General features: G+C 40.1%; 1 long non-coding RNA gene across 1 annotated transcript in view; it reads right to left on the reverse strand.

The window, feature by feature from the left end:
* LOC109500856 overlaps positions 1 to 20,148 on the reverse strand; it is a 41,519-nt gene extending 21,371 nt beyond the window's left edge. The window contains exon 1 of the long non-coding RNA XR_002158667.3: positions 20,022 to 20,148. This is a non-coding gene — a long non-coding RNA (uncharacterized LOC109500856). The remainder of the gene's footprint in view (positions 1 to 20,021) is intronic.
* Positions 20,149 to 21,341: the final 1,193 nt, after the last annotated feature.

A 21,341-nucleotide genomic window follows, 5' to 3' on the forward strand; every position in this document is an offset into this window, starting at 1 on the left:
CACAGTGTGAGAAGGAGCTGAAATTATATTTGCCAGGGTTACGTGTAGTTTTAAAAGCAATCCAATTTGGTGGCATTTACCACCACAAAATTGGCATTTAATATTTATGGGCTTAGCCTTGGAGAAATCAGTCATGACTGAAATAGCCACCCCCTTCCGCTTCCATTCTTGTAGAAATTTGGGCCAAGAGCCCCTAGAAGCTGAAACTCCTTTTCCTTCGGCAAGACACCAGTTAGAGGTGGGAAGCCTCGTGGTTGCACTTAGCTGATTTCTCCATTTGAGATAAAGTGGATGAAGAACTGATTACAAAGGAGAAAAAGAAGGACTGTTGCTTCTTATCCTCCCTCAGCCCCTTTGGAAGCTGAAAGAACTCAAGAAACGAAAAGAGCAGTCTGGTATGAACATTGCACGGAATTTCATCTAAAGAAACAAACCAGTGGACTAGAGACTACTAGTGCAAAACAAGATGGAGCTCAAAATGATGAAAAGTGGTATCACAAATAATAAGGGCAAGCTCATTATAGAGTTGTTTAAAAAAGTAGAGCGGGGGGGCGCCTGGGTGGCTCAGTCGGTTAAGCAGCTGACTGGCTCAGGTCATGATCTCGCGGTCCGTGAGTTCGAGCCCCGCGTCGGGCTCTGTGCTGACGGCTCAGAGTCTGGAGCCTGTTTCAGATTCTGTGTCTCCCTCTCTCTGACCCTCCCCCGTTCATGCTCTGTCTCTCTCTGTCTCAAAAATAAATAAACCCTAAAAAAAAAAATTAAAAAAAAAGAAAAAAGAAAACAAACAACAAACAAACAAAATAAATAAAAAAGTAGAGTGGATAAGTAAGAGTACATCAACATGCCTCCAGCACTAAGAGACCCAGAGGGTGTGAGCCTTGCAATCTGTGTGACAGGTAGAGAGTTAAGAGAAGTATGACTCAATCCTTCACAGCTTGAAAAAAAAAAAAAACCCTTAGTTCATTTAACCTTATTTTAAAATATCCAGTTCTTGAGGCAACTTTCTGGTTATTGGGTAATTTGTAACCAAGAAAAAGGGTGTTCTGGACAACGAATTTCTATTTCTGAACAGATATATTTCTGTATAGTTTAATGCCATGGCACTCTGGTTTACAATTCAGGGTTTTGTAAATTTGGTTAGTAGGAATTGATGCTCAATTCAACTATTTTTTGTTTGTTTTGTTGTTGTTTGTTTTTGAGAGAGAGAGAGCATGCACATGGGCAGGGGAGGGGCAGAGAGAGAGGGAGAGAAAGAGAATCCCAAGTGGGCTCCATGCCCAACATGAGCCCCATCAGGGACTTGGTCTCACTACATGAGATCATGACCTGAGCCAAAGTCAAGAGTTAGGTGCTTAACCGACTGAACCACCCAGGTGCCCCCAATTCAACTCTTGTTTGAATTGATCAAATCAAGCTTCTGACCAACCTGTCACCAAGCCTTATAATTCCTTCCTGTAAAATGTCATATTCAGGGTGTCTGGGTGGCTCAGTCAGTTAAGTGTCTGACTCTTGATTTCAGCTCAGGTCATGATCTCGCAGATTGTGGGTTTGAGCCCCATGTTGGCCTCTGCACTGAGATTCTCTCTCTCTCTCTCTCTCTTAGGATTCTCTCTTGGGATTCTCTTTCTTTCTGTCTCTCAAAATAAATAAACTTAAAAAAAGAGTTTAGCTCTTATTAAATGTAACGATCCTTATCTTTGGCCAATTTTGAATTAATTTTGCATATGGAGTGAGGTAGGGATCCAATTTTGTTTTTTTGCATGTCAATATCCAGTTGTTCCTGCACCATTTGTGAAAAGACTCTTCTTTTCCCAATTGAATCATTTAGGAATGCTTGTTGAAAATCAAAGTATTACTTTAAAATCAAAAAACAAAATCAAAGTAATAAAAAAAAGAAAATATGTTTCCTCTTTTCTTCTCTATTAGTTCTCTTACTTTTCATTAGATTCTTATGCCCTCACACTCATATTGATGCAATGGCCTAATTATCTTGCCTATCATTGACAGAACAGAGTAATATCTCTTTATTACCACCATGTTATTTACTTGCTCAAAAGTGGATCAAATTACTATTACTAAAGTATCAACTTGTGACTAGACCTCAGAACATAGTTACCCACTAAACTACAGTCATCTATAGCCTAAAATAATCAGCCAGATTGCCCACTGCTTCTACTGTAGATGGATTAGAAAGAAAACTGAGTTAAAATACAATCAAGAACAAAGGAGTAAGGAGAGATATTCTTTTTAGCAGGGAGTAAAAATATTATTTTATTTTATTTTTTTAATTTTTTTAATGTTTATTTATTTTTGAGAGAGAGACAGACAGACTGTGAGCAGGGAAAGGGCAGAGAGAAAGGAAGATAGAATCTGAAGCAGGCTCCAGGCTCTGAGCTGTCAGCACAGAGCCTGATGCGGGGCTCGAAGTCACAAACCGTGAGACCGTGACCTGAGCTGAAGTCGGATGCTTAACCGACTGAGCCACCCAGGCGCCCCTAAAAATATTATTTTAATCTCAAAATCAACTATCATTTATTCTTTCTACACATTAACTGGATGCCTACTATGTGTTCCAGGATTATAAGAAGGAATAAGATCCAGATGCTGTGCTCTAATTGTTCACAGTTTAGAAAAGAAGACAATTGGGGCGCCTGGGTGGCTCAGTCGGTTAGGCGGCCAACTTCAGCTCAGGTCATGATCTCGCGGTCCGTGAGTTCGAGCCCCGCGTCGGGCTCTGGGCTGATGGCTCAGAGCCTGGAGCCTGTTTCGGATTCTGTGTCTCCCTCTCTCTCTGATCCTCCCCCATTCATGCTCTGTCTCTCTCTGTCTCAAAAATAAAATAAATGTTAAAAAAAAAATTAAAAAAAAAAGACAAGAAGACAATTATTTTAAAAGATAAACTATAATCCAACGTTGTAAGTGCAATAATAAAAATGTGAATAAAGCATGGTGGGAACACCAGAGTGCAGCAAGTTTAATTATAGGAAGATTCTTTTTTTCCTTAATAGATCTGTTAAATTGCCACTGCAATTATCTGGAACTATGTTTTTTAATGTTTATTTATTTATTTTGAGAGAGAAAGAATGAGAGTGAGAGAGCAGGGGAGGGGCAGAGAGAGAGGGAGAGAGAGAGAATCCCCAGCAGGCTCTATGCTGTCAGCAGGGAGCCCTCCAGGGGGCTTGATCCCAGGACCATGAAATCAACACCTGAGCTGAAATCAAGAGTCGGATGCTCAGCTGACTGTGCCACCTATATACCTCTGCCTTTCTTCTTATCTAATAGTATAGTTATCTAGAATAGAATGATAAACCTGAAGGAAAAAACTGAACAGCCAAAAAAAGATGTCAGAACTTTTTAATGTCTTTCATTTTGCCATAAGGGATACCCTCAGGCTCAAGGCCTATTGACTTTTGTCTTAGGCAATTTTAACAAGCGTGTTAAGTTTTTAAAACCCATGGGAGACAATAAGGAACAAATAAACATGCTAATTTCTGAGAGAAGAGTTGAGAAGGAACAGCAAAAATGAAAATGCTGCCATAATAACAAAATGCACAGCAAGTCTGCAACACACCTGCTGCAACAGCCAATGAGGGTAGCACTGTGCCAGCACGTGGAACTGAAATTCCCAATCATTATTCCTAATCAATAATTAACAGTTAATTTATCATCAAAACACTCTGTTTAAGAGATGGTCAAGCCTCAGACCAGAGGTCCCTGTCCCAGAAACTTCATCCTAAAGAAAGATTGTAATGAAGGGAGACCTAAGGTCCTAGAAGGACTATTTCCTTTTTAAATTTTTAAAAGAAATTTCCAGTATAATTAACATACAGTGTTGTATTAACTTCAGGTGTACAACATAGTGATCCAACCATTCTATACATTACTCAGCACTCATCACGACAAGTGCACTCCTTAATCCCCTTCACCTGTTTCACCCATCCCCCACCCATTTCTGCTCTGGTAACCATGTTTGTTCTCTCTCTCTATTTTTTAAAGCTTATTTATTTATTTTGAGAGAGAGGGAGAGTAGGGGAGAGGCAGAGAGAGAGAGAGAGAGAGAGAGAGAGAGAGAGAGAGAGAGAGAGAATCCCAAGCAGGCTCTGCACTGTTGGTGCAGAGCCCCACACGAGACTTGATCCCATGAACCGTGAAATTATGACCTGAGCCAAAGTCAATAGTGATTTAACTGCCTAAGCCACCCAGGCACCCCCAGTTTGTTCTCTATATTTAAGAGTCTGCTAGAAAGACTATTTCTAACCAAGCAAATAGGAAGGCCAGAATCTTCTGAGGGAGATAAACTTCAGAGAATTTTTCACTATCTCTGATGGACATGATCAGGAAATATGACTTAAGTTGAGAGGAACCTCAGCTTCAGAACAGTGCAGAAAAATATGGGCTGAAATAATCCTGGTTCTATAAATTAGGACAAACTCTTCTCTCTTCTGCTAACAAAATAAATCTAGGCTGCCTTGAGGGAAAAAAGAAATGTTCATTTGTTTCAACCCAAAGTAAGTATAAGAACAAAATCTGACAAAGCTGCCACAAGTTTTAAAAAGCTACCGAGAAAATATTAACTAAAATTCTAGCAAATAAAATTCAGCAACATCTTTAAAAAATTAAACACCAGACTAAAGAAGACCACGTCAGGAATGTAAGAATAGTTCAGCATGAGGGAATTTATTGTGATAACTAGGCATATTAACAAATTAAAAGAGAAAAAGTATATTATCATCATGTTGAGTGGTTTTTTGATTGATTCATTCAGCCAACAAAGTTTCATTATGCACTTACTGTGTACCACCACGTGCTATACTAGGTGCTAAAGATACGGCACAAATGGAAAAAGGCTTTGCCCACAACCGCTTACATTTTAGTCACGATAGATAAACAATAAATTGTTGGGCAAATAGATATATAATATCTGTAATTATATGCTATGAAACAAATAAAACAGGCTGAGGAAGACGATGATAAAAAGGATGCTATTTCATATAGGGTCACAAGGAAGGCCTCTCTGTTAAGATTAGTTTTGAGCAAGACCTAAAGGAAGTGAGGGTGCTAGCCAAGAGGATATCTGGGGGAAGAGCATTCTGGGCGGAGAAAACAGCAAATGCAAAGACCATGAAATGCGAGAGCCTAGAATTTTCAGGGATGCCAATATGGCGGGCATAGAGCAAGCAAAATGGAGACTAGAAGAACACAAGTTTAGAGAGGCAGAGGGCAGAGAAGACAGATGATGTGTGGCCTGTAGGCTGGTTTTTATCCTGTTTGAGACCTGTGATTGAGACCACTAGAAGGTTTTGCATAGAAAAGTGACATGATCTGACATCCACTTGTAAAAAGATTTCTTCCGACTACTAGGATGAAAATTGGCTCTAGGGTTAAAGGTAGGAAAGCAGGTGAGCAGATAAGAAAGTGCTGCAATGGTCCAAGTAAGGAACAATAGTAGCAAGTACCAGTATGGTAGTAAGTGGAGGTGGGGAGAAGTGGTTACATCTTGGATGTGTTGTGAATTCTATTACACTATGAGGCTGACTTTTTTTTTTTTTTAATTAGGGACCTCCGTGCATATACATTCTCCACGTCAGTTTGATTTTCCAGAGGAAGCCCTCCTATTTCCTACCTGGAGATAGGAACAGTCTGGCTGCGAGCTTTCTGGAACTGGGTAGAGAAAAAGAGCAGTGTCCTGTTTAGATACAGACTTTTATGTCTTCAAACCATACCCTTGTTTTCATACCCAGTTCTCAGAGCCTGGTAAGCCAAAGTCTGGAGCCTTTCTAATTCAGTTTTTCCAGAGAAGATGCCTTCCTTCTCCTGCCTGGGGAGGGAGAAGGAACCATCTGACCACCCAGGGTGGGAATGGGGGGTGGGGGGTGAGAATCTAGGTTCTCTCTGAGCCTTATATAAACATACCTCATTCTATTGCACTTTCCTTTATTGTGCTTCACAGATACTGCACTTCTTTTTTACAGATCAAAAGTTTGTGGCATCCCTGCATTTAGCTATCAGCACCAGTTTTCCAACAGCATTTACTCACTTCGTGTTTCTGTGTCACATTTTGGTAATTCTGACAATATTTCAAACTTTTTCATTATTATTATATTTAGTATGGTGGTCTGTAATCAATGGTTATGACTCACTGAGTGCCCAGTGAAGGCGATGCTAACGCTGGTTAGCATTTTTTAGCAATCAAGTATTTTTAAATTAAAGTGTGTACGTTATTTTTTAGACATATTGCTATTCCACACTTACAGTACAGTATAAGCATAACTTTTATATGCACTTGTTAAGAAAGCTTTATTGCAGCAGTCTGGAATGAAACCCACAATATCTCCTAGGTACACCTGCATATAGTCTTCACCCCTGCAATTCCTGTGGCTTTTTTAGGTTCTATGGGACAAATCTGTGCACTTATTACTGATGTCTTCTTCCTCTGCAATACCTAGGTTTTACCATTCTCTGACTTAAGTCATTTATCATTTCCCCATCCACTTTTAGCCTTCATCTACTCTACCTTGGGGTTAAAGATGTCTCTCAATGTCATTGAATATGGAGTTCACGTTTCTATTTCTTGTTATCCTCCTACAAATGCCTTTAAACATACTAAATATGCCTAATATCATTCACAATAGGAAACTACAAATTAAAACTTCAGTAAGCTATCACTTCTTACCTATCACACTAGCAAACATCATTCACAAGTTTCCTCACCACATAAGCCTTTCCATGAGTGGGTTGTCTAAATGTCCTCAAGACCTGGTAGCTGGCTTCCTCCAGAACAAGTGATAGAAGAGACAGAAAGTCCAAGATAGAGATTGCAGTCTTTTTTTGAAACAGCTTTATTGAGATATAATTCATATATCATACAATTGACCCATTCAAAGTATACAATTCAATGACTTTTGTATGTTTACAGAGTTTTGCAGTTATTATCACATCAATGTTAAAACATGTTTTATCACTTCCAAAAGAAACTGTGAACTGAGCTATCACACCACGTGCTCCCCCACCCCCACCCCCACCCCCACCCATGCAGCTCTAGGCAGCTACGAGTCTATTTTCTGTCTCTAAAGATTTGCCTATTCTGGACATCACATATAAATAGAATCATACAATATCTGGTCTTTTGTGACCAACTTCCTTCAATTAGCATGTTTTTAAGTTTCAACCATGTGGTAGGTAGCCTCTGTATTTCATTTCTTTTTATTAGGTACTCTCTCTTTTTCCCACTATCTTTCAGTGAAATTCCTACTTGTTTCTATTTACATATACAGAGTTTTTTGTCTCTTACTTTTCTAGTGCCCAGAAAGACCTGGGCCTTTTTGGCTCAGGATCTAGGTTGGCACTTCCTGGCCACAGAAAAAGTGCCTTAAAGAACTAGCTGAGGTTCTCATTTGGACTGTGGTCCCTGCGTCCTTCCAGTCTTTTATACCCTAATCTTACAAGTGATGCACACTACATATGCCACATTCTGTTGGTTATCAGATCAATCCACGCACAACCCGGCAGAGGAATACACAAGGGTGTGAAGACCAGAAGTCAGGAATGGCCGAGGGCCATTTGGGGGCTGCCTACCACGGTAAGGATGTTCCTTGCCATCCTTGTAAGGAGTAAAGACTTAAACTCTAGATATGCCGCATCTTACACATCACTGCTTACAAAAGAACGAAAGCAAACAACAAAAAGCTCATATACACTGCATAACACAAAGAAAAAGCCCTCACTTCAAGGGAGGTTTGGTAGGAGTCGGTCTTATTTCAGCAGCACCTGATGTCCCTGGGTCAATATAGAAAGTGAGTATCTGGCATTATGGGAATGAGGAAATGAGGCTTAACACTTGGCTTTAAAAGAGAACATTGAAAGAAACCAACGGCTGATAGCAACTTGACCATATACCATGTTAGCTATATAAATAAAGTTGAAAAACACTCACCTGGCATAAATGTATTCATCCTGATGAATGATTATTTCCAATTATAGCTACTGTACCATAGAAAAGAAAGTAACTGCAGCTTTCTTATGGTTTGGTCATGAATATTCACTCCGTCATTTTGTTAGTCAACAAATGTTCATAGTACAGCAGGGACTTTTGCACTCAGTTAATATTGTGAGTTCCCTTATGGGATACGACACTATATTTAACAACATAATAAAGAAACATAAGACGCATAAAACAAATACACGGTCCCTTCCTTCAAAAATCCTTCATTCAAAGACAAGAAAAAAATAGACAAATGACAAACTGGTATTTGTTTTTAAAGACAATAAACCCTATAAAAGTTCTTCTTTAAAATATACATGTATTGCCATTTGTCTTGAATTCCGTTTGTTCATCTCCGTGTGTTTTTAGTTATTGACGAAAACTGTTTATATACAAGATGGCTTTTTCAATTAAAAAAACCACACACACACACATTTTAGGGCACAGTGAAGCAGCACCAGCTGTCTAGACCTCTTTTCCTGGCTAATGTGTGTGGGTCAGTTCAGTGGGTAACAGTGGTTAGATGATCATTTGGAGTTTTAAAACGTCTTTGAGAGATTAATTTGTGTTGCATCATGTAAATGTAACCGTATCAAAAGTAGGTAAGTTGGATCTCTTTGGTACAATTAAAATACAAAGTAATACACATAGATATCTTTACTAAACTTGATTGAGAGGAAATATTCCAGATCGACAGACTGAAAAATAGTTTTATTTAAAATAGTTGCACAGATAGGTGTAAACTCAAGATCAGACTAATCTATGATGGACCAATATGAAAGAATGTAATTTCCATTTCTGCATAGCATTAACAAGAAATTTTAGTTCGTATATGCAAGATCAACTTAAAAGCAACATGCAAACTACCCAGCTTCCATCCTATCTCAGTTTTAACACTCTTAGCAGAAACTATCACACAAATAAATGCTTTCTTTCAAAGGAACTCCCAGCCACAGTAATGAGGCTGCAAGTTCTTAATGTAGAAAGGAAGAGGAAGTTTAAAAAACTTCAAGTAACAATGACTTCTTCCAACCTATAAAAAGCAGAAAGGTACCATTTTACCCCCACTAGACTGGCCAAAATTACATGTAACAATACCAAATATTGGGAGTACATAGAATGCTTATAAACTGTGAGAACATTGAAAAGTCTTTGGCATTAATTATATCACAAAGTTGAATATCTGTATACTCTCCAACCCAAAATCTTACTCCTAGGTATACAGCCAAGAGAAACACTTTGCGTGTGTGACCAAGAGGCATACACAAAAATTTTTATAGCAACGATTTTGTAATTTTTTGAAAGGCTAGAAAAGACTCAAATATTTATCAGCAGGAGAACAAATTGAGATATATTCATACAATAGAATGTTATATGGTACTGAAACTCAACAATCATTATATACAACAATTTGAATGAATTTTGGCAACATAGTGTTGAGTAAAAAGGGCAAATCCCAGAAAACTATATATTGGACGACAGCATTTTTTCTAAAGCTCAAAAACATACAAGTCAAACAACATATTGTTTTACCATAGATGCATTTGTCGTAAAACTAATCTTTTAGGGGTGCCTGGGTGGCTCTATCGGTTAAGCATCAGACTTCGGCTCGGGTCATGATCTCATAGTTCGTGAGTTCGAGCCCCACATTGGGCTCTGCAGAACCTCCTTGGGATTCTCTCTCCCTCTTTCTCTGTCTCAAAATAAATAGACTTAAAAAAAAAACCTAACTTTTTAATATAAGACTAAATTTTAAAAAGAAAGCAGCAATTGAAAGATAAGCATAAAGTTCAGGATACTGGGTATGCCTGAGGACAGGAGAAGAGATAGAGTAGGAGCCCAGGCAGAGTGGATGCAAGTTACTGGGAAAAGTTCTAGTTCTTGGACTGGGTAGTTCATGATATTATCAAGCTTATAGCTAATACATGTGTTACATAGGTCTTTTGTATGTATTAAAAAGAAAAACGTTAAAAGATTGATCTAGCTCATCCTCACTCCAACTGAGAGAGAGAGGGATGATGCTTTTTTTTTTTTTAAGATTTAAAAACATTTTTTAAAGTAATCTCTACATCTAATGTGGGGTTGAACTCACAACCCAGGATCAGGAGTCACATGCTCCACTGACTGAGCCAGTCAGTGCCCTGAGCTGACGTTTACCCTGCATGTAAAGAAACAGAGTGGTATGGTCCTGTCTTCAAATAAGGAATGAGACAAAGAGTTCTGCAAAATAGACCTCCTCTCAAAGATACTGGTAGATTTTAAAGAGAATAATCAGCCTAGCTGGAGCCAAGAGATTATGAGTGAAATTAAATCTAGGTAAATTAAATGGAAATCTTCTTTCTAACATATGAATGGATTGTGTGGCAAAATGAACCTCTTGCCTCTCAGTCTGAAAATTGTGATGATCCAGGATGGGATCTCAGCATTACCAGGTGAACTTAAAATTTCCAGAGATAAAAGGAACAAGAGAGCTTTCAGGAAAATGGGAGGTTCAGAATAGAACAGCCAGGATAAAATAAGCAAAAAATACAAAGGCTAAATGGATTTATTTATTCAACAAATTTTCTTTTTTTTTCTTTTTAAGGTTATTTATTTATTTAGTTTTTTAATATAATTTATTGTCAAATTGGTTTACATAAAACACCCAGTGCTCATCCCAACAAGCGCATCCTCAATGCCCATCACTCATTTGAGAGAGACAGAGACAGTGTGGATTGGGGAGAGACAGAGGGGGGCGGGGCGGGAGAGAATCCCAAGCAGGCTCTGCACAGTCAGCACAGAGCCTGATGCGGGACTCGAACTCAAAAAACTGTGAGATCATGACCTGAGCCGAAACCAAGAGTTGGAGGCTTAACCGACTCAGCCCCCCAGGAACCCCCCAATAAAATTTTCTTTAGCATAAACTGCACAGCAGGGAGAGGGAAGGGACTGGAGTAATAGAGTAATTAAGACCCACTCCCTGCTCTCAAGGAACTCATACTACAGTAACGAGGAAAAACCTTCCAATGTGCAAATGGAAGACATATCAAGAGAAATCATAATAGGGAGTTCAGATAGAGAAAGCGAGTATAATGGTTCAGAACCAAGAAAAGGGAAGAATACTTGAAAGTTTTGGAGAACAATGTAACCGATGAATCTAGTAGTAAGAGGACAGTTTTAATTTTAAGGCCAAGGCCTATGAGCCTGAAATCTGGAGAGAGAGAGAGAGAGAGAGAGAGAGAGAGAGAGAGAAGGAGAGACAGAGAGAGAGACTGAGAACTTGGCTTGTGTCTTAAGAGAGAGCAGGAAAAGTTAGTGCCAAGGGGCAGGGCAGGGGGAGGGGTAGAGTTCACAGTTACGGAGCATTTACCATGTGCCAGATCCTCCTCTAGATGCTTTTTACAAATTAACCAATTTAATCCTCATAATATATCTATGTGGCTGTTGGTATTATCCTTGCTTAAGTAATTTGCCCAAAATCACAGTTAGGAATTTGAAAGCAGAATTTTGAATCTGAAAGATTAGATTACCCAGACCATGTTCTTAACTGCCGCACTGAATAGAGGAGGGATCTTCTAACTAAAAGTAAGAAAAAACAGAAGAGCCAAAACAGTTATTCATCACATGAATTTATTAAAGTTTGTTTATATACAGTTGAGGTAAGCTATAAGATTATAAAATGAAATTTTTACCCCCAAGACATTGTTACAATTTGGTAAATATTAATGGTTTGCCTCAAAGGTTTTGTATTGATTAGATACTATGAATGTAGAATAATGCAGAGGAACTAGCTGTGTCTCTGGAACACGGTCTTAGGAGAAAATGTTATCTTCTTGAGGTCTCAGGAGATAGAGGCATAAAGGTAGGCAAGGTAATCCTTGGCAAAGCCCTCAATTTTTCATATAATAAACTAATGTTCTTTATAACCAAGCTCATTGCAAATATGTATTTATTCAGTCTCTTTTTTCCTTCTCAGCAATTTAAGAACTGACTTGTTGGCTTGTTTCATTCAACAGTATGCTAATGAGATAAAATTGATGGGTTTAATTCCTTTATAGCTCCTTTAGCCATGAACGGCACCCTTAAACTTAGCATACATGAGCTGTTGAGTGACTCCTGAGACATTATGTTTGGCTCAGAACAAGTCTATCAACATTACACAAAAGATAATGCTTCACTGAGTGTCTCACAATAGATTTCTAGGACAATCAAGAATAGATACTTGGGAAGAAAGTTCGATATAATATACTTACTCAAACTGCCCCTACCTGTGTTATACAGTTGTAATAGTCTTTGCCCAACTTCATGAAACACACTCAATCTTGCTTTTAGATAGCAATCAATCAATGAATCAATACAAAAATGACCTCAGTTTCTAATTGCTTATGGAGAATTTTTACCTGAGGACAAAATAATAAAAACAAAATCAGTTCCAACTCAAAAAAATGAGACTTTAATATGTTAGGAATAAAGTTATCTGAAGCAAGTTATGTAATTCATTGAGTTATAGAAACCTACAAATCAGCGACAGAGCTTTATTTAGCAGATGGTACTTCTCAGTAAACGAGATGCAAATTTTTAAATGTGATCTGACATCTGACAAGGCCACAATAATAAGGGAAGTGCTTCATAATTATGCAAGGATATTCAGTGAAGAAAAGGATGGTGAAAGATAAGGTTAACATGAAAACCTATCAGACTGAGAATGAGGATAAGTAAATCTGCAATCTCAAATGAGAATAGAAATGGCTGAAATTAAATCAGAAGCAAATAAAATAAAACGAGGGGCGCCTGGATGGCTCATATGGAGTCAGCTAGGCATCCGACTTTGGCTCAGGTGGTTCAGGTCATGATCTCACCGTGAGTTCCAGCCCTGCATCAGGTTCTGTGCTGAGAGCTCAGAACCTGGAACCTGCTTTGGATTCTGTTTCCCTCTCCCTCTCTGTCCCTCCCCCACTCACTCTCTGTCTGTCTCTCTCTCTCAAAAATGAATAAACATTAAAAAAATTAGTAATAAAAATAAATAAAATGAAAAAAATTGTTGAAGGATGTTAGTAAAGAGAGTGTCAAGTTTTGGTGTCTGACATTTCAGAGTATAAGTGAAAACTCATGGTCTTGGAAAGGGCTGATATTTAAAACTTCTCCAAAGCAGAGGAGAGGGAGAAAGGGATAAGGAGATGGAGAATTAGTGTACTGACAAAGAATGCAAGCTAGGAAGAAAAATTGTCTAGGTTCAATTCTTAGCTCTGTCACTTAGTAGCTGTGTAATTTTGCAGTTTCCTTAATCTGTCTGACCTCAGTTTTCTCATTTGTAAAATGAGGAAAATAAACTTATAAGGCCATTGTGAGGATTTTCTGAGCTGATATACAGAGCATTTACATAGTTTTAGATACATAATAAGAGCACTACATAAATGTTATACTTTGAATAAAAGATACCTAAAGATTAACATCAATAGCAATATTTAATCAGAGAATCGAGAAGAAATCTGGAACAGCTATGCAATCCTTTATCCAAAATCCTTGGGACCAAATATGATCCTGAATCAATTTTTTTAAAATATTTTAGGAATATAACATGTTATGCTATCTATATTTTACTTAACCAGTGTTGTCCTGGGCAGCAGTCTCCAATCAAACACATATTTCCATAATGAAATGCATCAATAGTCACACCAAATGGAATAATGAAGACTTTAAATAGAGTTATGTCTGTTCAGATCAGTTTTTACACCAAAAAATTAAGAAAAAAAGTGTTTTGGATTTTGGATTTGCAGATAAGGAATTGTGAAGCTTTGTCTACCATAAATCTTATTGTATTAAATAATGGAATAATAAGCATGGGAAATACAGAGCAATAATGATATGAAATGAAAAACTTTACTGAAAACCTAATGTGTACCCAGAAAATCTAATGACTTTTCTCTCTTAAGGAAAAAAAAAAAACAACAGATGTGTACATAGTTACCACATGGGATGTTACCTGGATTATAGCTGGGTGACTTTATGCGGCATAAATTTTTCATGATGCCCAGAACATCTCCCCAGATGTTCGCATGAATGACTATTTCAGGTCTCTGCTCAAATGTTACTTCCTCAGAGAGGATTCCTTCATCACTCCATTTAAAATATCACATGGGAGGCATGTGCACACACAATCACACAGTGAACTCTTGCCCCTTTACTGCTTTCTTTTTCTTTTAAGCACTTACCACTATCCAACATTATCTTTTTTTTTAATTTCTTTAACATTTATTCAGTTTTGAAAGACACAGAGCATGAGCAGGGGGAGGGGGCAGAGAGAGAGGGGAAACACAGAATCTGAAGCAGACTCCAGGCTCTGAGCTGTTGGCACAGAGCCCGAGGCGGGGCTTGAACCTGCAAACCGTGAGATCATGACCTGAGCCGAAGTCGGCCCCTCAACCGACTGAGCCACCCAGGTGCCCCCAACATTATCTTATATATTTGTTTATTATCTGTCTTACTAGACTGGAAACTCTATGGAAACAGAAACTTGGTCTGTTCAGCACCTGGAACAATGTCTGGTGAATAGGCAATTGATGGATACTGTTCAATAAATGATTTAAGAAAATGAGGCTGATAAACAGTGATGGGTTCCAAGAACTAGTCCTGATATAGCAGGTAATACTTTCCAAAAGGAAATTCAAAGCAAAAAAAAAAAATTAAATGCCACCTAAACATCAGCTGTAATATGTTTATGTAATATATATATTAATGGAATTCCAGAATAGTAATTTAAAAACATTTCTTCCCTATACACATACTTATCAAGCAAATATTTATGTGCTAAGAGGTAAAAACTAATTATTACACTTACATTTACATTTCATAATTAATTTTGAGTATTTAGGTAGACAAGAAGAAAAGGTATACTTAAAGTTAAAAAAGACTAAATATTAAAGAATTACAAAACAAAGATACAAAATATTAAAGAAAGAACTTACTTAGGGTTTTTCCCATGGAAGATTCTCTTGATTTTTCCCCTGACATATTTGACTCACCACTGAGAGAAACAAACTGATCTTCATCTAATTGGAAAGTGCTACTACATTCGGTTATAAAAATGGTCTAAATTAGCTTCAGAGGGCAGTGTAATCTGGTTGTATGTACACACCCACTTATGTATGCATGTATTTAATCTTGCTCCAGGTAGTAAAACTGCAATACATTTATATTTTAAAGTAAGCCAACAAGGGAATTTTGGGGTCACCATAAAACGTGCAACAAAGTTCAATAGTACTTTCAGTGCAGATAGATCCACTGTTTGGAAAGGCCCAGCTTTGCTCTTCATTGTCTCTTCATCTCATCCATATGTCAGCTGTGACTTGGGAATTACTTTTTAAAAGAAGGAAGGGAAAGGGAAAAGTACAGATTGGAATTTAGGCCAAACAGTGGCAAAAGTATCAAAACTAACTACCATTTTCAAGTTACCATACTGTATATTACAAACTGACATTCCATTGATCGTGGTTAAAATACCATCATTTCAACATGTGTGACTTTTGCACTTTTTTCTTTCCATTATTCTTAAAAAAATTTTTTTTAATGTTTTTATTTTATTTTTAAGAGACAGAGACAGAGCACGAGTTGGGGAGGGGCAGAGAGAGAGGGAGACACAGAATCTGTCTGAAGCAGGCTCCAGGCTCTGAGCTGTCAGCACAACTTGAACCCACGTCCAGAGCCAAAGTTGGACCAAGTCGTATGCCTTACAGACTGAGCCACCCAGGTGCCTCATTCTTTCCATTATTCTTAAACTGAGAAGAAAGAAACAAAAACAAAAGAATATTCCAACAGCAGTTTAATGGCTTTCAAACTCTGTTACCTCAGATTATGCAAGGATTTTTCCATTAGAATTACTTGAAAAAATAATGGAAATTGAGAATGTGTATGTTTCCCACAGGAAGAGGGGCTCCCTGAAATAAGACAGATTAGCACACATATCTTGGCCAAGTGTTGTGAATCAATGACTCCAGGATAGGAAGAAGGAGGTAAAAAAGATGAAACCAGACAACCAATACCAAAAAAGATCAGAGGCTCATCGACAGTGAGATCAAGTTTACATAATTACTGGCCTCTTTGCTCTCAAGTGGTATTTGATGGTATCGTGGCTAGGAGGATGAGGAGTGATTTGCCACAGCTCTAGACCCTCAACCGAGAGGATTCTGCTTACCTGCTTTTGAGAATGGTTCAATACCATGTTAGCATTAAAGGAGTAAACTAAACGGTCCACTTCAATAAATCTTACATCAACAAAGAAAAAGCTGTCCTTGTTTAAGTGAAAATTCCAGATCATCAACATAATCTGTTTCAGGGCATATATGAACTATACAAGTCTCATGCTTCTGACTCTTGTCTTCAAGTCCCTAAACTGGAATAAAACCAGATAAATGCCTGAGGAACCACTTCGCACCCCAAACACGTGCAAACTTTGTTCAACAGAACACTTTACTGCCAAAATGGAGTTGGCAGAAGTTTGGAGCAAAGGCCCCCAGGCTGCATGATTTGCTGGCACCAGAGAGCTTAAAAATCTTAACATAATACTGCTGAGTTTGAGCCCTACCAACTTGCTTGAGACTCCTTCTCTAAGTTTGATCTGAGAAAGATGGAAGCTGCCATCAAGAAAGACTTTATTAACACTTCATCCTCTACCCAGAAATAATTTGATTTCCCACTCCTGATGAACATACAGATATATTCTTGGGTAGTTTTGTTTACTTATAAATTTACAACTTATATTGTAAATCTAACATAGTCTATTCTGAAATACATGTAAATTCAATTTTGTTTGGTGGCTTGGATAAAGGCATACAGGGAAACCTACTGCAAAAAGATTGATTATGATGACGTTCTACTTAGAAAATACTGATCTAAATAGCTCCCATACATGATTCAATCACAACTGACTACCCTCAAACACTGTGGCAGAAATTCAGATGTAGAATATCTGTAAGTTGCTATCAATTTATATATAGTTTAGTTTGTATTATCACTTCTCTGAGTTTGAGTAATGGTGGTTTAGTTTGTATATGAACAATTTAGGAAGCGAGGAAAGGGGCCAGGAAGAATTCTTCTCTTTCACAAGGGTCAACAGTAAGGTGCTATTTGGGATCCTCTTAAGCTTGATGCAGTCTAATGAAGAATTATAAAATTATTACAATTATAAAATTGTAGTTAGGGGTGCCTGGCTGGCTCGGTTGGTAGATCATGCAACTCTAGATTTTGGGGTCATGAGTTCAAGCCCTACCTTGGCAGGAGAGCTTACATAAAAAATAAATAAAATTATAGTTAGAATAATGGCAACTATACAAACAGTAACTTTAAACTTGTAAATTTTTAATATGCAGTATTGAGAAACTATGGTTTGTTTTGGAAGGTTATTTTGTGCTGGTTCAATAGGAGATCAGGTTTAGAATAAAGATGCTACTTGCGCCTCATATACCTAAAAAAAAAAAGAAGAAGAAAAAGAAAAAGCTCTTTAAAAACTTTCAAATCTTTTCCTTCAGTAACTCCATGTATTAATTTCTCTGAAAGCCTTTCTGTTTTTCGTCCTCTGGAACCTCCTAAATATTCTAATTCTCAGATATGATTTCATATTTCTAATCTCCACAATAGAGTTGGATGCATTTAGGACAAAACACTCTTTAGGATATCCGGTTGCAGAAGACTGTAGTTTTAAAGATATTTATATAGTAGTGCTGCCACCTAAAGATGAGGTGAATAAAGAAGCAATTCAAAAGAAATGACCCATCATTCTTATACCTGTCTCAAAAGTTTTTTCACCTCTAACTAGGGATTAATAAACACTTTGTTGTTAGTATAGAATCTGAATTGTTTCACAATAACTTATTGCACAGCTGCGATTTTCTGTGGCAGGGAATTCCAACCTCAAACCTTTTAGAGTCCTCTGTGATTTGGCGTCTCCAGGAATACCTCCAAAATTTCTCTCAGACATTAGCACTGACTACAATACATGGGGACGGGCAACAGGGGCATCCAAAGATACCCACAAGTAAACAATTGAGGGATTTCTGGTTTAGTGGATAAAGTAGGTGACACTAGATCCCTTTATGGGTCACAGACTCCCTGCAACTCTGAACTGACGTTTTTCTAACTCAATTTTCTCATCTATAAAATGGGGTTAATTTCATCTCACTCTTACTTGCCTCAAAGGTTTAACTCGATAAGCTTCCTAAAAAAAAGTCCAGTCCTATAAGTGAGTTTAAAAGTTTAATATTGCCTAATAAAAGGGTATTTTACCGTGTATTGCAAGGTAACTTCAAAATAAAATATGCTCAGCTAAATAAGTTAGGACGGTGGCTAAATTTTTAACTACAGAATGACTTCTCTGACATCTATTTAAATCATGATAAAGATGGTTAAGGTAGCTTTCTATTTTGCAGCTGATAACTTTTAATTGACCCATCTTCCATGACGCAGTGTTGCAGGACAGAGATGTGACAGCATACAAAGTATGGAAGAAAGTTACCGTGCACCAAACATCTTGTCAAACTTGGTAAGATTTCAAGAAAACTCTTAAAGGACACTTTATAATTCTGCATTTCGCCCCTGCGTAGTAATTTATGAAAATTAACTCGTCTCTTCCATTTTCTCCCTCTCAGCCCAAGGACGCATAAATAATATTTATCAGGGTTTTGTCCTTAGTCACAGTCCCTCAAAGGGGCCCAGTTTCACCTACACTGCGTGGGAGGCTGGGCAGCAACCCCACGCTTCCTGTCAAGGATTCCTGGGGCTTAAGCCTGAACGTGGCCTCGCCTCTTTCTTCTTTATGCTAATTCTGCCCTTCTAGCCCTCTCGGCAGGCGTCTGAAGACCAAGGTGAGACCCTCCCGGGAGATAAAAGGTCTATTGCCTCCTGAGAGATGCGGGCGGAACAAGGGCATAGGGAGAGGGTGACAGGGTGGGAGCAGCACGGATAACGACGCTTAGGGCCCTAGGTTGGAGCTGGTGCAGGCCCTACAGGGCTCTAGACCCGCCAGAGCCTAGCTCCAGCCTTCAAAGCCCAACGCGGGTTAAGTCCTCCTAGGGGCGCCACGGGCGGCGAGTGGAGGAAGTGCGCGCAAAGAGGCCACAGGCAGCCCCTTCCTCAGACGCGCCTCAAGGCCTGGGCCCGCGGGCTGTTGACGCGCCAACGGCGCAGAAGGCGCGCGCACGCGCAAGAGGAGGGCGGAGGGAGCGCGCTCGGCGCCCGCCGCCGCGGCGACTGAAACGGAGGGACGCGAGGGCGGAGGGCGCGAGCCACGGGGGGAGGATGGGGGAGAGATGGTGGGTAGCGCGGAGCGCGCGCTGACGTCGCTCGGAGTCACGCACGGAGCGCCGGGTTACGCGCCGACGTCTGGCTGCCACGACTTGCCGTCTGCGGCGGCGGCGAGCGGATCCCGCAGGGGAAGGAGGAGGAGGAGGGAGAGCCAAGGGGGCTGTGAGTGAGCGGGAGAAGCAGGGTGTGAGCCGGACTTGCCCGCGGGAGGGAGAACGAGCGAGAGCCGGGCCAGCCATCCGAGCCGCCTCCTCCTCCTCCCCTCGGCGTCCCGCCCCCGCCTGCCAGCCCGCCCTCCTTCCTCTTCAGCCGGCTGAGCCCGAGTGAGGCGCCGCTCAGCTCGCGCTGCTGTCCAGGACAGGTGTGCGCGCGCGCGCCCTCCTCCCCCTCCTCCCCTCCCCCTTTCCTCGCGCCAGCCTAGCGCCTGCCTCGCGCGCGCCCTCCCTCCCTCCAGCCCGCGCCCTCCCTCACCTGCGGCAGGACAGCGCCCGCCCGCCAGGGTAAGCCCCTCGCGACCTTCCCTGCTGCCACTGCCACAACTCGAGGTGCCGCCCACCCTGTCCCCTCTAATTGCCCTCTTTGCCCCAGGAATAATTACTGTACCATTGTAGACATCTTCGCACCCTCCCTCCGGGGACTCAGGCAGTGCAGCAACGCCCCCCCCTCCCGTAGCGCACGAACGAACGAACGGACTCCCACCTCCAAAAAAGAACAAAATCACACGCCCCTTAAAAAAAAAAAAGAAAAAAAAAAAAGACATTCCTACCTCTGCTGACGGTAGTAGACCACCAGTGGTGCCGTTTGCTTAGCAATCCCTAAGCCCCATTTCCCCTGGCCATCTTCGCCCGGGCCTGGGACAGTGCGCCAAATGTGGCCGACACTCCCTGCACAGCAACCCTGGCAGGAAGGGAGAGGAAGGAGGGTTCTAGGCTTCACTACCAACCCCTCCTCTCCTCTGTTCAACCCCCACCCCCGCAATGCATACACCCGCCCAGGATGCGTTGTAAAAATAAAAAATAATACATTGGTGCTGACATCGCAGATGAAGGCAGGCCCAAGGATGGGTGGCTCGAACAAGGCGTTTTTGCTGCCCCACGGAGCTAGGTCAGCTCAACAGCCTCCTCTGTCTTTGTTCGGGGGCAAAAGGAACGGATGCGAAGCTGGAGGGTCTTCCCTTTGAGTGACAGTGGGCTCCGGAGGCGGCTGAGGTGTCTTTAGAAGGGACCCCCACAAATATATCTGCCTTGATTCTGAACTTGGAGAGAGAAAGGCCCCAGTCCGGCTAGGGCAACTTTCTTTGGCTCGTTGCTGTCTATCCCCAAATAAATGCCACCTTCATTTCCGCTGTGTGTGAGGGACCCTTTTGAAGGTTCTAATTCGTTCTGTCGGGCCAGGGGCTCTTGGAGAGCTTTTTGCAGCGGTGTCTGTGGTTGTGTCCCGTGTCCTTGGAAGGGAGGTCCCAGTGCTTTGTAATAGACGGAATTTGGTTTGACATCTTTTGGTAGACTGTGAGAGGAGAAAAGGATTTTTTGTATTATTATTGCTTCAAGACCCCCACTGCTGCCAGCCCAAACTGACGTTTGCGAATTGCGGCTTTGAAAATTGGAGTGTTGAGTAGAGTGGAGAGAGTTGCTGATTTCATTCCTTTGGGTACTAGTAAAACCTTTTAAGTATCAGCCGGAAGAGAGTGAGCTATTGACATTTGCATCGGTTCTGTTTGGGCCTTTTGGGTACATAAAATGTCGGGTTCTCGGAATCTTTTATCGAATTTAGAATGTGTGCTACGTTTATTTAACTCTTTTGCAAATGCTTACAGTGAAAACGTTTTGTGAAATGCGAGGGTTCTATCACATGGATTGTTCTCTTCAGGTTTTAAATGTTTAATTCATATCTTTAAACGTTAAAATAGCATTGGAGAGGCATAATTTTGAAGATTAGGTGAGCTATAGAAGGACAATGTGCTTTTAAAAAATGATTGATGAAATACTACTACTATTAGTCCTTGTTGTTGTTAAACGTTAACATTTACTTAAGAGTTTCCTTTCATTTTCCTGGTAGATGGCCATGAGAAGAAATGGGTAATTCC

Source organism: Felis catus, chromosome A1, assembly GCF_018350175.1.
Source record: "Felis catus isolate Fca126 chromosome A1, F.catus_Fca126_mat1.0, whole genome shotgun sequence".
In the NCBI taxonomy this organism is placed as follows: domain Eukaryota; kingdom Metazoa; phylum Chordata; class Mammalia; order Carnivora; family Felidae; genus Felis; species Felis catus.